General features: G+C 36.2%; 1 protein-coding gene across 1 annotated transcript in view; it reads right to left on the bottom strand.

Moving 5' to 3' along the window:
• The window catches only part of LOC127633152 (astrotactin-2-like), an 875,437-nt gene that overhangs the window by 325,181 nt on the left and 532,029 nt on the right, over window positions 1–18,227 (bottom strand). The window lies entirely within an intron of this gene.

The raw sequence follows: 18,227 nt of genomic DNA on the forward strand, positions 1-18,227 counted from the left end.
AACCATGTGGCAGCAGTGCAATGAATAAAATAAATCAGATACGGGTCAGGAAGTTCAGTTAAATTTCAAATCAACCATCAGATTGGGGAAGAAATGTGATCTACGTGATTTCAACTGTGGCATGATAGTTGGTGTCAGATGGGCTGGTTTGAGTATTTCTGTAACTGCTGATCTCCTGGGATTTTCATGCACAACAGTATCTAGAGTTTAATGCATTACAGTATCTAGAGCCAAAACAAACCAAAAAACACCCAGTGAGCGGCAGTTCTGTGGACGGAAATGCCTTGTTGATGAGAGAGGTCAACAGAGAATGGTCAGACTGGTTCGAGCTGAGAGAAGTTATGTCAGTAACTTCTGACATATTGACAGCATCTGAAAATAACAATTTTAGAGATGTTCAGGAATTTTTACTGAATCCATAAAATTGTTGGAATTAACTGGTTAATAATATTGTTTTTAAATAATGACATTAATGTTCAATGCGATCACATTTATTTAATGCAGTTGATACATTAGCCTAATTTGACATTATAACAGTTTCATTCTGTTCTGTGATTTCTGGTGCCTTATTAAACATTTGTCATAGAATTATACCACTTTAACCAAGAATAAACTTTGAACTTTGAAAATTCTTTGATCGTTAATCATTACTTGGGACCAGTGGTGGAAAGAGTTCTTCCTAACAGCAAGTTAAAGGTTCTCCCAATCAGATGAGGTGTTTAAGCTCTATCGAGTTTTAAATCAACAAAACCTACCTACCCCCCTACCCTAAACCTTTAACCGAAATCTAACCTATAGTGTCAAAAAAAGCAAATGTGAGATGAAAAATACAATAGCTGAAGCAACCATGAGATTTACTTTCATTACTATGACACTTTCAGCTCACTTGTCAACTCTTGTTCTTTGCAAGACTCGTAACAATGCTCTATCAGTAGTGCCACTGCACAACTTAATCAAGCCTGAATAAGCTTGTAAGTGTAGTTGGTTGTGTAATGCAAGCCTTAAACTATATCGCCTTTGAAATTGTGTTGTTGAAGTAAAAGTGTTTCTTGTCATAAGATAGTATTGTGTGGAAATATAGAGAGTGAAAAATAGGTTTTCATGAAGTTTAAAACTGCTGTTTAACTCTTTGTGTGAAAGTGAATAAAAAAACCATTGTTGTTGCACCTGTAGTGTTCATTTGACCAGAAAAATGCAGTGAAATGTAGAACGAGTCACGGAAACTCTTTTGCAGAAATGTAATTATAGCAATGTTATTCTATGAGACCAGGTTGGAAATGTTGATTTTAAAAAGTCAAATCCCATGCAAAAATTAAATGTTATCAACATTTATGAATCAAAAAGGCCAAATAATACATTGTAATCCTTATAGTATTTTCTTATTAAAATGAAAATTATAAAAATTTGTATAGATTCGTACAAAGTTTTGCATTTTAGAAGCACAGTTCAATATTGTATGAATGCTATGCGTAGAGTATGCAGTGCCCAAATAACAAAACATGATGCCAGGATGAGAGTAGGAGCAGCTGATGCAGGTGTGTGTGTTGCAGAGGCAAACATATTTATGGTGCTGTATAACATTATGTTTAAATGGAGTGGTGGTGGTGTAGTGGCTAAAGCACAGGGCTGTTAATCAGAAGGTCGCAGGTTCTAACCCCATGGCCACCACCATTGTGTCCTTGAGCAAGGCACTTAACTCCAGGTTGTTCCGGGGGGATTGTCCCTGTAATAATTGCACTGTAAGTCGCTTTGGATAAAAGCGTCTGCCAAATGCATAAATGTAAATGAGGACAGAGCTGAAAACAAAAGCTTAAGGATAAACACGTGCTTTGTTGTAACCATGACGTTTGGACATCTATGGTTTATGACAATTATGCTGAATATTAACTTGTGGGTTATATTTTAAGTCTTCTAAACCCTGCTATGGTATCCGGTAATTTCTGACAGAAATAATTTTTTTAAATGTAATAAAAGTTGTTTCCTTTATCTGAGCAGAACAAGACATGGTGACTTTTCCTCCATTTGCCATCTGAACATACAAAAAATAAATAAATAAAAACAATAATAATAATAAATAAATAAACTGGCCATGAATCGAGTTGTAAGTGTTTGTAAAAAAAACACTTTTTTGACACTTTTGATATCTGCGTCAAAATGGACAAATGGTTCAATTGGAGTGCCACTCTTGACATCATATTGTCTTTTCAGTGAGGATGTAGGTCCTATTTTATTTGCAGAACAGACAAAGACAAATTCTATTCATTAAAGCTTCTTTGTTGTGTTTTTATTAGTGAGTGAACATAATCTTTCCCTCAGGCTCTCTTTCCTCAAGTTTTTGAGACTTTATGTCCCACTAAAGAGACTTGATAAGGAACTTGCTGTAATTAAAGTTGTATTTTATACTTGTGCAACAAACATTTATTGTATTTACTTTTCATTTACATACATTCAAGCTTCATAGCCTTCACATTTTTACCTTGTTTTTGAGCTGGGTCATTGGCCATCTAGACCACAGGCATTTAAATAAATTAATTGATGGACCTCAGAAAAGCTAATAAAATTAATTTTCCGACCAACCATTGTACAACAACTGCAGTCATTAACAGGGATTCAGCGAGACGTGAATCATACTGTGTCCTTAAATTAGTCAGATTCAAATGCTTGCAAGTTCCCATATACACATTCATATTACATTTATCTAAACACAGCAGGTGCTCTTCATTTCAATAAGCAAACAACCTATCTCCAGAGTTGGGTAGTAATGGAATACATGTAACGGTATTATGTATTTAAAGTACAAAATCTAAGTATTCCACTACAGTTACAATTTAAAACCATTGGTAATTAGAATACAAATGACATTCAAAAAGTATTTTGTTTACTGAGGAGATTACTTTGGATTTTATTTTCATTTGTTTCAATTAATATTTAGTCCTTTCAGATGGAAAACATTTATAAATATATACTATATACATTGATGTGATCAAGTGCATTTGAACAGGGGTGAAACACTTTCTTATGGTGTGTTACATTCATATGAGCAGACAGAGAAGTAAGTTTGATCTGTAGTGGAGTACATTTCAAAAGTAACCCTCCCAACCCTGCCTATCTCATATATTTCTCATTAAACAGTATTTTCTGTACAGTACCCTACGAAGGCAAAACACAGTAACTATGCCAACACTGAAAATGACAAAAAAAAGAAAAATGGTGTCAGCGTTTTTTGATTGTTCAGCCAAATGTGGATTATTAAATGGTCTCCCTCTGTTTTCTCTTAATGTGAGCATAGTTTAGCCAAACCTGTCTGTTAGAGCAGTGGTTCTCAACGAAGGGGCCAGGACTCACTAGGGGGCCTCAAGGTGACTTAAAATTAATTTTAAATAAGAAATATTAATATAATTAAAATAATCCCACTTAATTATAATGCCAATAAAAATACTTTATGATGTATGCCTACAAACTATAGTCTAAATAGACTACAAACAGACAAACAGTCTCTTTCTGAAACTTCTAGAATCGAAAATTATCCATGATTAATTATTTTTTTATTATTATTTTTTATTTTAATTTGCATAAAGCAAACTGCAAAGAGTAACATTATGCACTCATAAATGGCACCTTGATATCATTGGAATACAGCACTGAAACTGAAATAACATTGCCCTTCCTGAAACAGAGTTGCTTTCCGGCTTTTCTGGTAACTCCGGAACTTTGAAGTATGATTGAGAATATTCAACAGGGAAATATGACTTTGCTTGGTTATTCATGAGCATTTAACTCAAAATTACGATATTTCCAATTTGAAGGTCCGCAACAGTCTCAGACATCACAGATTGCCTGATGCATATTGCACAGAAATCGCAAGCACTTTGACCTTGATTCGCTGATACTTTGATTATCGTGTGCTTTTAACCCTAACCCCAAACCATCCCCAAACCAAACCACCTCTCAACATAAAACTAATTTATTCCAAACATAACAACAAAGAACTATTAAAGTACTACAAATGACTCGTGCTGCATTCGAAGACCTCTCAAACCATACGATAACGTTGTGTGAGGAACTGAGTGAAACTTAAGGTTTAAATAGCTGAAAATCATCCCATCCATGAAGGCAGGCACATCTCATTCAAAAAGATAAACACAAGAGCCAAATGGCATTTAACATCAAACTTGTCTTAATGTTTTGAGAGATGGCAATTTTTTAATGTTTAAATAAGAGCAGGATTTTAGTGTTCTGGCAGATGGGGATGATGATTTCTCAAGAAAGAGTCAAAATTGTGTCTGTTCCTCATACAAAGCTATCAAATGGCTTTGGAAGACTTGGAATATTGTGCACAAATAGAATAGATTTTTTTTTATGATCGTTTGTATGCTGCTTAAATTTTAAAGCAAAGAGAAAATTATGACAGAATTTTCATTCAATTCATTTGAAATTGTGCCTTGGGTTAAGTAATGGAATCCAATGAAATTAATTGAATATAGCATCAGAGTGACAGACACGGCTGGGCAATATGGCTACACAAATGATAGTAATCTATATCTTGATAATACGCATGTTTATATGTACTGTATATTTTAAATACAATGATACATAGTGGCTTAATAACAAATATTTAATTTAATTTAATTGATCAATTGTCACACATTATACATACATTTCTGCATATACATGGTGAAATTATTTATTTTTCACATATCCCAGCTAAGCTAAGCTAAGCTGGGGTCAGAGTGCAGGGTCAGCCATGATACAGCGCCCCTGGAGCAGATAGGTTCAAGGGCCTTCCTCAAGGGCCCAACAGTGGTGTCTCAGTGGTGTTGGGGCTTGAACCCTTGACCTTCTGATCAGTAACCCAGAGCCTTAACCGCTGAGCCACCACTGCTCAGTTATTATTTATCTTCATATCTTTTTACCAATAAATAAATAAATAAATAATATTTTAATAAATTTGAGTTAATAAATAGGGTGTGCAAAAATTAAATCATTCACTTTTTTGGAACCCTTTTGAATACTGCATGATAAAAAATTATTAACGTGGGACCCAGTCAAGTTTATTTTTATAATATAATACACATTTTTAATTTTTTTTTTTTGAGGATTTGATTTGTTTTATTTACAAGTAATACATTTCTGTACAATTTACTTCACTTTCATCTGGAGCTTAAATTTTTATGCTGAAAGTGCAGTGTATTTGATAGTTTACAATGTTTTACATCTTGTGAAATGCTGCCAACTCCTTTTCTGTTATACTGTGCTGCGTTTGTAGATTTGTATAATAATTTGTAGTGTTATTAATGTTTGAAATTGCACAAATGTTTGCACCTGCAGTACTTTTCTTTTACAATGCACATTAACTGCTTTAAAAGTGCTCAAAACACGAGCCCATGATCCCCCACGTGTGCACAGAGCAGGGTTACCCCCGATTATTCTAAAGCACACACATACCATGTTTATCTGTCTTTAATCGCAGCTTTTTAAAGGTGATTAATAACATATCACCATTTTTTATGTTATTTTCATTAATTGTGCAGCCCTGAATGATCGTGAAATTGGTCTTCTGATATTGGCCTCTTCAGGAAAACATCAATGCCTATTTTTCGCCATTGCACCCTTGGCCCCGCCCACTGGTGCTCAGTGAATACTGTGGTGCTGTGGTGAAGAGGAGAGAGATGGGCCTGTCATGGGGAATTCATCCAAAAGGGATTTATACAGGATACCTTCTTATCTTAATTTAAATGTTTTTCTACATAAACGTGCATGGCTTTGACCATTATCATGCCTCTCGCACTGCTTTTAATAGATGCAATGTCAAGTTATAACTCTAAAAATGAGACCCCCATTCTACTTTATCTTGCTGTTGTGCTGTTTTTAAGGTGTATTGGACCATTTATACACCCATCTGTGCTATTATTAATTGTTGCTCTTTTGTAAACATGTACTAGATGGACGTCTTTGATCGTATTGATTGATTTTAAATTATGACTGTTTTAAAAACTTTAACATTATAAGTGGACTTCAGGGAAGATAATTAAAAAAAGACAATCTCATGACCTCTTTAAGCTTTGGTGAGTGTTGGCATGTACTGTGTATGCAAACACATGTCTGTTGTCTGTTTTTGTGTAATTTCAGTTGCCCACAGTGAACATGTGTGTACATAATAAGGATGTGTTTTGGGCTGGTTCTTTAGAGCAGTTGGGTATTCAAAGGCGAGACAGTCACTGGGGTAATTATTAACAGTAATCTTAGGCCAAAGCCTCCAAACTTTCCTTAACAAGATTGAACATGATTTCCCATTGCACTAGCACTGCCCACAGCATGCCTGCTCACATTACACATTGCCTTAACAAGCTCTGCAGACAAACATACAGTATTACAGATACTGCTGGACACCTGTATCAACAAGCAGAACAAACTGACATGACGGTCTGTTCTCATTTCAGAAGTCATATGTGAGTTGTATGTACTTATTTGATTTTGGAGTGCCTTTTTGGACAGCATTTTTTATTTTTTCATCTATTTCTCCGAACTACAATTAGGATCTATGAATCTTACTATTGCATTATAATTGTAATTTAATATTTACTAAATAACTATAAGTTAATAATTCCTAAGTTTAGGGGTAGGGGTTAGGGTTTAGGGTAAGGATTGGGGCTAGGTTAGGTTTAGGGGTAAGGTTAACAGTTAAAGGTATAGTTCACCCAATAATGAAAATCTTCTCATTATTCACTTACCCTGATGCCATCCTAGATGTGTATGAATGCCTTTCTTTACCAGAACACAAAATATGAAGATAAAGCTCTGTCAGTTCCTTATAATGGATGTATACGGGTGCCAGCACTTTGACGGTCCAAAAGTCACATTTAGGCCTCAATAAATTAATCCACACATCTCCAGTTCGCTTCAGAAGACATTCATTGGTCGACTAACGTCATGTGGATATTGCTGCCTAAATGTGACTTTTGGATCGTCAAAGTGCTGGCACCCATGTACATCAATTATAAGGACCTGAAAGAGTTCTATCTTCTAAAAATCTTAATTTGTGCTGTGCTGAAGAAAGACTGTCATACATGTATGCGATGGCATCAGGGTAAGTGGATAATGAGAGGATTTTCATTTTTCAAACTATCCCTTTAACTATAGATATAATTAAATGCAGGTACTTTAAATGTAAGTACAATGAAACAACACCTACATAAATAGTAAGTACATTGTATCAAATTCTTAAGTAATTAAAGACACCTAATAGAAACTGGGTCCTATCAGTCTAATTTCTAATGAGACTTTAGAAGCCGATAAGTCTTGAACTCCTACAGAAAATATATTTCATATGCAAGCAGTTTTTGCTACTGTAAGCTGATTACACATTTTTATGGTCACCAAATTCTCTAAAGTTGAATAACTATTTTTTGGATTGCCTTCTACTCCAGATGGTGGATATAAAACAGGTGAAATAATATTATCTGTATAATTCCTCTGAAATTCTGCTGATTCAATCAGGGGCCGCACCGGTGCTAGATGAAAGCCATTTATCTTCGGATTCATAGGTGGATGATATTGCCGTGGCATTTCATAACTGTGCCCGCTATTGACAATTTTAATAATCCTACTTTGATCTCGCCACCCTGTTCCCCTGATGTCTTAATTGAATTATTCTATGACAGCTGGTGAGCACGGTGACACTGCATGCTATGCACGCTCACACACACACACACACACATGCTCACACACATGCTCACACACACACACACACACACACACACACACACACACACACACACACACAAATAAACAGCTTCCAAAAGCCTTGTGCAAGTTAAAGAATGGATTTTTTCCATTGTCTGGAGCTCAGGAGAAATGTGAGCTTCATGTGCGTGTGTTGAAAGGAGTGATGGATGAGTCTTAGACTGAACCACATGGTGAAAGCAGAGCTCGGCAGAGTGATTTTGTAATTAACGTAAGGCCTAAATTATTGATGGATGCTGGTGAGGGCATGACTGTAGCCCCTCCCTGGCCTGAAAAGTGGGCAGCTGAGCGTGACAGGGGTCAAAAGTCATATATCCGGCTAGTGCATCTCTGACCTGAATATCACAACAATCTGTTTCCAGAACATACACTGTCACTGTACTGCAAAGAAAAGAAAGAATTAGTTGGCTAACTGTACATATTCACTGGCATTTTTAGATACCCTAATTAATTTTCTATGAGAGTTGTGTGGCAGCCTTGTGTGGCAGATTGTGGGATTGTCAGTGGAGCGGACCAAGTGATATAACCATCAAAAAGTTGCGAAAATTATGTCTGCCATTAGCATTTCAAAATGTATTGCTGACAGTGCTGGAGTTTCTAGAGAATCTTTTCAGTCACTTAAAGGAATCGTTCACCCCAAAATGAAAATTCTCTCATGACTGACTCACCTTTAAGCCATCCCAGATGTGGATGTCTTTCCTTCTTCAGCAGAACAAATAAATTTAGATTTTTATGAGCACATTTCAGCTCTGTATGTCCATACAATTTAAGTGCATTGGCACAAGTGCAACTGTTTGACGGTCCAAAGGTTATATTTAGGAAGCATAAAAGTAATCCACACAACTCCAGTTGATCAATTAATGTCTTCTGAAGCAAATCAAAAGGTTTGTGTAAAAAATAAATAGACAATTAAAACTGTATAAAAAGGAGTGTCTGTAGCAACAACCAGGCACTGGTCAGCATATTTTAGCAAACCACAACAATCCTAGATGTTTATTCAGTACTGTAGCTAAATCCTCGACTGAAACAGATATTCCATCACAGCTCCATGGATTTCTTTACTGATAAAATTGAAAAAATCAGAAACAAAATTGGAAGTACACAATCGTCTGTAACAGCACCTCAGAAAACTAAAACAGTGTCTCATAATCCTCCTCATGAGCAACTTCAATCCTTTGCTGTCATAGGTCATGAAGAGCTAACAAAATTATTGAAACATCAAAAGCCACAACATGTATGTTAGATAAAATACCAACTAAGCTCTTAAAATAGATATTCCCCGTAATCTCAGAACCGCTTATTAATATTATTATTAACTCCTCGCTATCCTTAGGACATGTCCCAAGAAACTTGAATCAAAACCACTTATTAAGAAGCCACAGCTTGATCCTGGAGAATTGGTTAATTGTAGACTGATTTCAAATCTCCTTTTTATGTCGAAAATACTAGAAAATGGTAACGTCCTCCCAACTATGTTAATTTCTGCAGAGAAACAGTATATATTAACAATTTCAGTCAGGAATTAGGCCCCATCAGAGTACAGAGACTGCACTTATCAGAGTTACAAATGACTTGCTCTTATCATCTGATCGCGGCTGCATTTGTCTTCTAGTGCTTTTAGATCTTAGTGCTGCCTTCGACACCATAGATCACGACATTCTCTTGAATAGGCTTGAGAAATATGTTGGCATTTATGGACTTGCATTTGCTTAGTTTAGGTCCTATTTAGCAGACCTCTACCACTTTGTCTGTGTTAAAGAGGAATTGTCAAATCAAACAAAAGTTTAGTATGGAGTGCCACAGGGATCGGTTTTAGGGCCTCTGCATTTTCTCCTTGTATATTTATTTAGGCTTCCCCTGGGAGATATTATCAGGGATCGTGGAATAAGATTCCACTCTTATGCCAACAATACACAACTTTATATTTCTTCTAAACCCAATGAAAATTCACAATTATCGTAAATTACGCAATTATAGTGTATCAATTAAATCAAAGATTGGATGGCCAGAAATGTCCTTCTACTCAATCCCGACAAAACAGAGGTACTAATTATTGGACCAAAAATAAAATAAAAAGCCGCTAAAATATAATTTGACTTTGTTACATGATCTTCTACAGTGAATAACTTATATTTGATACCAATCTGTTCTTTGAAAATCACATTTTCACTGTTTGTTGAACAGCATACTTCCACCTCATAAATATTGCTAAGTTACGACACATGCTCTGTTGCTGATGCTGAAAAACAAATTAATGTGTTCATGACCTTAAGACTAGATTATTGTAATGCATTATTGGGAGGATGTCCTGCAAGTTCAATAAACAAACTTCAATTGGTTCAAAATGCAGCAGCCAGAGTGCTGACTAGAACCATGAAATGTGATCATATTAGCACCATTTAATCATCTTTACATTGGCTATCTTCTAAATTTCGTATTAATTTAAAAATGTTGTTAACTTCTTACAAAGCTTTGAATGGTCTAGCTCTGCAGTACTTAAGTGGCCTTCTACCACACTACATTCAATCAGGTTCATGACAGTCACAAAATTCTGGCCTGTTAATAGTTCCTAGAATATCAAAATCCACAAAATTAGTAGATCCTTTACCTATTTGGCTCCTAAACTATGGAATAGTCTCTTTAACACTGTTAGGGATGCAGACACACTCTCTCAGTCTAGACTAAAGACTCATCTATTTAATTTATCCATCAACTCACAATTAGGCTGCTTTAGTCAGGTCTGCCAGAACCAGAAATATTTATCATGATAACTCTGCAAAACATATAATGGCATCTACAATATTATTCTATTTGTTTCCCTGTCTCAGCCTCAGGATTCATATTCCGAGGATACCAGAACAGGCCAGATCCTGCTCCGTTCCTGCTTGTTGTCGAACTCCACTGCTACGTGCCTCTGAGTGATGACGATTAAATGCAGCCAGTGCCAGCCAGACATCACTTCAGTCTATTTCAATGGACTTTAGGGGATGAACTGATGTCAACTCCAAACATAAGACATGGGATACTTCATTTGCCACTGCCTGAACCTTGGACTTATTATAGACCAAAAATAACTGACTGTTGAACTGCGATACATCTCACTGATCTCTGCATGCATCACCTTGGTGTAATGATGGACTACACTCTTAAAATTGAATAAATAGACTATCAGTTAATTGACACAAAAGCTTTCATCGGACAACTAACAAAGCACAATGCATCTATGTGAAGTTCTGCAGTTAATCCAGGATGAAATTCAAAGACATTAGTCATCAATCAGTCATTACCGTATCTTACAGCTCACACAAAATCTTTGTTTAAACACTGGCCCTTAACATGTAGTTAGTTTATGAATTTTAAACCATGACTTGCACAGCACACAAATAACTAATGTTGGAATTATATTCATGCTGTTTAGCCAGAGGGGACCTGGCCCCCACAGTGAGCCTGGTTTCCCCAAAGGTTATTTTTCTCCATTAACCAACATTTGATGGAGATTTGTGTTCCTTGCTCACTGGGGTTCTAAATGCAATTATTATTTTATCATTTATTTTTATACACAATTTACAATCATTTTTAAAGAAACTACACAATGATGACTGCGTCTTTATAGATATTACAGTTTAATTCTCTGTTAGTACATGATATTCTGTAAAGCTGCCTTGAAACAATGTGTGTTGTGAAAAGCGCTATACAAATAAAAATTATTGACTTTAAAAAATCGCTTCCTGCTTGCAGTCAACACATCACCTAGATGTCACGTGACGTAGTGCAATGGTGTGTTCATGCGAGATGTTGGAAATGTGTGCTTTGTGTACAACAGACAAAGGAACTTCATGCATGAGTTAGGTCATTTTAAACAGAATCCCAGCACTGGCCAGAAACGATTTTACAAGTTACACAATTTTTGATTATCTATTTATTTTTTACACAAACCTATTGATTTGTTTAATTTGTCAACCAATGATGTCCAACATGTACCAGGATTTACATTAGCTGGTAAAAAAAAGTTTCTTTGACCATTAAAAAGTCTGACAATGTCCAGTGAAAATATTAACAAGAAGCATCAGCAACCCCTTTTGTTAATGCCAAAAGTGTACAGCATGACACAATCCCAATAAAGTTTTAAAATCTCATTGGGAAAATTGTTCTTTATAGACCATATTGAAGACAAACACACTTGCTGTACATATTACAGACACAAACCCAATGTGGCAGACCTTTGCCATTGTGGGCAGTGTTGTTTGTATTTATTCCATGCTAGTGAGCCCTCAGGGTGAAAGGGACAAAAATGTACTCTCCAACATGAAAAAACATATTTTTCACTTTGAGAACATGGCCAAGGTTGATTCTGAACTAACAGGTAAAATGTATCACTTAAGGTCTGAGGTTTTCTGTTATTTGTTTATGGGTGACATACAGTAACTCTTCCCTTCTCCTACCATTCCTGTTCCTTTTCTTTCACAGAACAAACTGCATGATGACTTGGCCTTAAAAGGGGACATTCCATGCAGACCAACCTGCTGGCCACTGCTGAAAACAGTTGGAAAGTGCTTACTCCAAATCAGTTATTCTCGTCTCACCAAGCCTTTCCGCTGACCTCAACAAGAATCACCAGATCCTCCTGTACACCCTCACTGATCTGGAAATCACAAGAACTGCACTTTGCCTCCTATAACAACATTACTGTACAGCTGAGCTCAACTACACTCACACCAGTCAGGTTAGCAAGGAATCTATGGGTAAAGTTTTATATTTAGCTAACTATTACTGCCCACATCTCAGTAGATTTTTTTATGCAAATTTTGGGATATCACTGCAGAAATTATTATTTTTTTTTATTTTTTTTTTACATGGTTTTGCAAGAATGCAAAGCATTTAAATGGATAGACTGCAATATCAAATTGTGACAAAATGTTGTAGAATTGTGTTGCTTTATTTTTTTGTATTTTAATTAAGTAAATTTGACAAGTAGAGATAAAATTTCATTACTTGCAAAATGACTGTGCAGTCAGCCCAAAAGATACACATTTCATGTTTAGTGTTAACCAGTGTTATTAACATAAATAAAATAAATATATTGGTTCACTAAAATAAAAATAAAAACTAACAGTTGGAAAACCCCCGAAACTAAACTAAAATAACTTGTCATAACTCTAAAACTAACTTAAATATAATAAAATTACCTCAAATAAATTTTAAATACACAGGATATAATACAAATTGTAACCTTCATTAAACATGAAAATACCACTAGATAGTGGTAACACTAGACAGCTCTGAAAAATGTCATACTATTAAACATATTTTATTGATATTATTTAAAGCATTAAAGATGAGGTGGATACATTTTATATTTGGTAAAAAGACATGCACATACACTATTATGTATACACATTTACCAAATATATTCCTACATGATTTATATAGAAATATACTGTTGATGCACATCAAAAAAGTAATGTGTATTTACCTCAACAAGGCATGTAAATACATAATGCACTCAACAAATTTCATCATTATCTTCTTATAGCATCTCAGATGTTACTTTGGTTATTCTGAAATGGATGGTTTAAGTCCTGTTTAAAGTAGTTAAAATGCTGCTTTATTTGCAAATTGTTGTGGCACTAGGAACATTTTTTTATTTGCTGCACATCTCCTGATCCAAGCTCTTGCTGCCTGAGGACTGGACTACTGCAATGCTCTGTTCAACAGCCTTCCACCAAGCCATGATTAAGCCCTTATACGTGGACTGTCTGGTCTTCAACCAACCAAAGATGGCCCATGTCTCTCTCACACACACACACACACACACACACACACACACACACACACACACACACACACACACACACACACACACACACACATGTTGTGTTTCCATGTTTTATGGGGACTTTCCATAGACATAATGGTTTTTATACTGTACAAACTTTATATTCTATCCCCTAAACCTAACCCTACCCCTAAACCTAACCCTCACAGAAAACTTTCTGCATTTTTACATTTTCAAAAAACATAATTTAGTATGATTTATAAGCTGTTTTCCTCATGGGGACCGACAAAATGTCCCCACAAGGTCAAAAATTTCGGGTTTTACTATCCTTATGGGGACATTTGGTCCCCACAAAGTGATAAATACACGCTCACACACACTCACACACACACACACACACACACACACAGTGCTGATATTGGTGACTCCGTTAGGATCCATTGGTTGTTTTTACTCATTTGTAATTCGATTTGGTTATATCAGTCTGCTAAATTAATGAATGTACATTTCCATTTGTAAAATACCCAATATATTATCACTTAGATAAAAATAATAATAAAAAACAAAACTTTAGCAAATATTAAATTGACACCATTACTTTTACAAAAATCTAGACAACCAAACATATCATTATCCTTATGAAGCAAAATTATGATTGACTATATATATATATATATGTACGTATATACTGTAAATGTAATAGTATAAATTATTTATTTAATAATTATTTTTTTCCAGTAAGACTTCAATTCCTTGCATTTATTCACAGATTTGTTTTGACACATACTGTATTTATTTCCTATTTCTATTGTCCACCTTATAACTAAATATGTCTAAAGGGTGTAAGAACTCCTTTATAGAGTCGATTTGCCAGTAATTTATTTTGTATGAGAGTGGCATTTCCAGAGGGCAGTCTAGAATGGGGTTGATGAGGGTCACAGATTGGGGTAATGGGAAGGCAAACATTGAGTGGCCTCACTTTGTCACATATATTGATGGAAAGGTCTGCAATATCAATGCCAGTAAACCATTAACATTTAGTGTTAATTAAAGAAAGAAAAAAAAAAAACTTTTTATGGCTGCTGGCATTGGAAATTCTGACCTCTCATGAGAGCACAGTTAAAGGAAAATATAATTAATATTATTTTACTTAATATAAACTTAATGTCAATTTACCACATGGTGTGGCATATTGTCAATTACCACAGACTATAATTTCAACTCTTTGGAAATGGGAAACGTGTTTACAATCAATATTCTCACAACAGAAGCCTATCGGGCAAGAGAGCAGAACTCTGAGCAAACACTTAAAATATGCAACAATCATATTGTTTTTAAAGCACGGCACTTAATGTGTTTGCTTTAAACTGGTGCGATAGAGTCACTTACCAACTCTGACAAAGAAAAAACAAACCCTGCAAAGTTACATGCAATCGTACAATCAAAGTTACAACTGAAATCATGATCAGCTTAAAGTAAATCTAGTTACTTTTGCTTGGTATCAGCATGAAGATAATGAGGAAGACGAGAATACGAGAGTGGAGGTGGATCTGGTCTGAGTGCACATGCTATAGTTAAAAAATTATGGAAAATGTGTTTTTATTTATTTTATTTGAGAATGGGGTCAAAGTAGAAGAAATGTAGGAAGACTTTACATTTATTTTACATTAGTTACACTCACCTAAAGGATTATTAGGAACACCTGTTCAATTTCTCATTAATGCAATTATCTAATCAACCAATCACATGGCAGTTGCTTCAATGCATTTAGGGGTGCGGTCCTGGTCAAGACAATCTCCTGAACTCCAAACTGAATGTCAGAATGGGAAAGAAAGGTGATTTAAGCAATTTTGAGCGTGGCATGGTTGTTGGTGCCAGACAGGCCGGTCTGAGTATTTCACAATCTGCTCAGTTACTGGGATTTTCACGCACAACCATTTCTAGGGTTTACAAAGAATGGTGTGAAAAGGGAAAAACATCCAGTATGCGGCAGTCCTGTGGGAGAAAATGCCTTGTTGATGCTAGAGGTCAGAGGAGATAGAAGAGCAACTTTGCCTGAAATAACCACTCGTTACAACCGAGGTATGCAGCAAAGCATTTGTGAAGCCACAACACACACAACCTTGAGGCAAATGGGCTACAACAGCAGAAGACCCCACCGGGTACCACTCATCTCCACTACAAATAGGAAAAAGAGGCTACAATTTGCAAGAGCTCACCAAAATTGGACAGTTGAAGACTGGAAAAATGTTGCCTGGTCTGATGAGTCTCGATTTCTGTTGAGACATTCAGATGGTACAGTCAGAATTTGGCGTAAACAGAATGAGAACATGGATCCATCATGCCTTGTTACCACTGTGCAGGCTGGTGGTGGTGGTGTAATGGTGTGGGGGATGTTTTCTTGGCACACTTTAGGCCCCTTAGAGCCAATTAGGCATCGTTTAAATGCCACGGCCTACCTGAGCATTGTTTCTGACCATGTCCATCCCTTTATGGCCACCATGTACCCATCCTCTGATGGCTACTTCCAGCAGGATAATGCACCATGTCACAAAGCTCGAATCATTTCAAATTGGTTTCTTGAACATGACAATGAGTTCACTGTACTAAAATGGCCCCCGCAGTCACCAGATCTCAACCCAATAGAGCATCTTTGGGATGTGGTGGAACGGGAGCTTCGTGCCCTGGATGTGCATCCCACAAATCTCCATCAACTGCAAGATGCTATCCTATCAATATGGGCCAACATTTCTAAAGAATGCTTTCAGCACCTTGTTGAATCAATGCCACGTAGAATTAAGGCAGTTCTGAAGGTGAAAGGGGGTCAAACACAGTATTAGTATGGTGTTCCTAATAATCCTTTAGGTGAGTGTATATCACAATACATTATTATAAAAATACTGGAGCACTCGCTGTCCTTGAAAACAGTGCCACATAAATGTGAACATAAATATATGGAAAGGTATTGACAGAATAATTAAAACCTCATTGTCATTAATTATTAATAATACAAATTAAGTCTTTCTGATTCGCCCTTATCAATGTATTATGTGTCTATATCAGTTACTGCAGTAAAACATTTTAGTTTGTATGATGAGGTGTATTTTAAAAACTTTGTAATCAGTGTTGATGAATGGCACACTGTTGTCTCTTTACCTCGTCAGCTCGAGTAGTTCGACGTCCTCAATGTAGCGCATTAAAGTAGAAGATTCTCATTAGAATTCAAATGGGTCAAATATGTTTTGTGTTCTTCGCTGGCCACCATAATATCGAGTAAAGCCAGACTGAATTTGCAAGCTTTGGTCTGTCCTGTAACTGAGCTATGGCTGTATTTCTAGAGCATGCTGATGTGTGGCTGCGGATGTTCACGCAAAATCATAATTCTTTCGCCCCTCTCACAGATGTGCTTGTAAATTATGAGAGGCAATTTTAGTACTTATAAGGCACTGAATGCACAATGAATACAATTAAATTTGATTCGGCTGTGGCCACAAGCCAAATGGCTAGTGAGGGTGACAGAGTTACCCGCCACTGCCGATTTCTACCAGCATTTGGCCGGTATTAATGTCAAGCCCTGCTCATTGTACTGTAAAGGCCAAAATATACTGTGACAAATCTCTGTCTTTCTTGGGAAGGAAGAAGCTGGAGCCGGGTGAACATCCAATGTGAGACTTTTAATTAAAAACACTTTTCAATGTAACACATACTGGTAGCTTTTCAGCTAAACATGAATACAAAAATGGTAACATTGCTTTTCAACAATACTGCTTTTCAGCAGATACAATAGCACATACACACAGCTCCGTACATCTCTCTCCGTGCATCTCCCTCCGACTACGCCTCTTGCTGCACCTTTATTTCTCTACAGCTAACACCGCAACCACCAACAACTGTGAGAGATAATTCGCCCATGTGTCCATCCCGGCCATGCTCTGACGTCGCTTGGTCACACACTGATCACCACATATACTTAATTCGCATTGAATAACGAACGGGTGTGATGTCATATACAGTAGGACAAAATATGTCCAAAAAGACTGTGTTATTGTGTTTGTTTCGTTGTTCCGCAACAGCATGCTTGGGAAAATTTTTAACTTCTAAGCGACTGCTTAACACCTTACTGCCATTGGTCGAGGTCTTTGAGTATAGTGTAATATAATGTAGATATAGATGATGTTGTGTAAAAGATTTTATAAAATGTATATATGATCATTAAAACAAATCTATGTGCATCCGTACCTGTTGTAAATCCTGCAGAAATTTTTTCAGGAGAACTCTTTTTGTTCACATAAATATGCAACTTGTGCACATGTATCAGTGAATGAGATATTCACATTATTTTTGTAATTCCCCATGGTGATACTTGTGGCGCAAACATTTCACACTTTACTTTCAAGGCTACTCATCATACTGCTGCTGGTTTTTCATAATAGAAAAAGCACAAATCACAGCAATATCAATTTAACCCTTTGATGCACAAGCTATGCAATGCCCTTCTAATGCACAACATGGGTCTAAAATGACCCGTATTCATTTCCTATGTTAATCACATGCATGGCTGGGTGATTTTTTTGTATCATCTTTTGAAATCGTTTGGTTACGTATGTAACTTCCGTTCCCCGAGGGAGGGAACGACACGATGTGTTGGAGAAGCGACACTAGGGGTCTCTCTTGAGCGCCGATATTCACCTCTGACCTATTGAAAAGG

This window comes from Xyrauchen texanus, chromosome 3 (genome assembly GCF_025860055.1).
Source record: "Xyrauchen texanus isolate HMW12.3.18 chromosome 3, RBS_HiC_50CHRs, whole genome shotgun sequence".
Lineage (NCBI taxonomy): Eukaryota > Metazoa > Chordata > Actinopteri > Cypriniformes > Catostomidae > Xyrauchen > Xyrauchen texanus.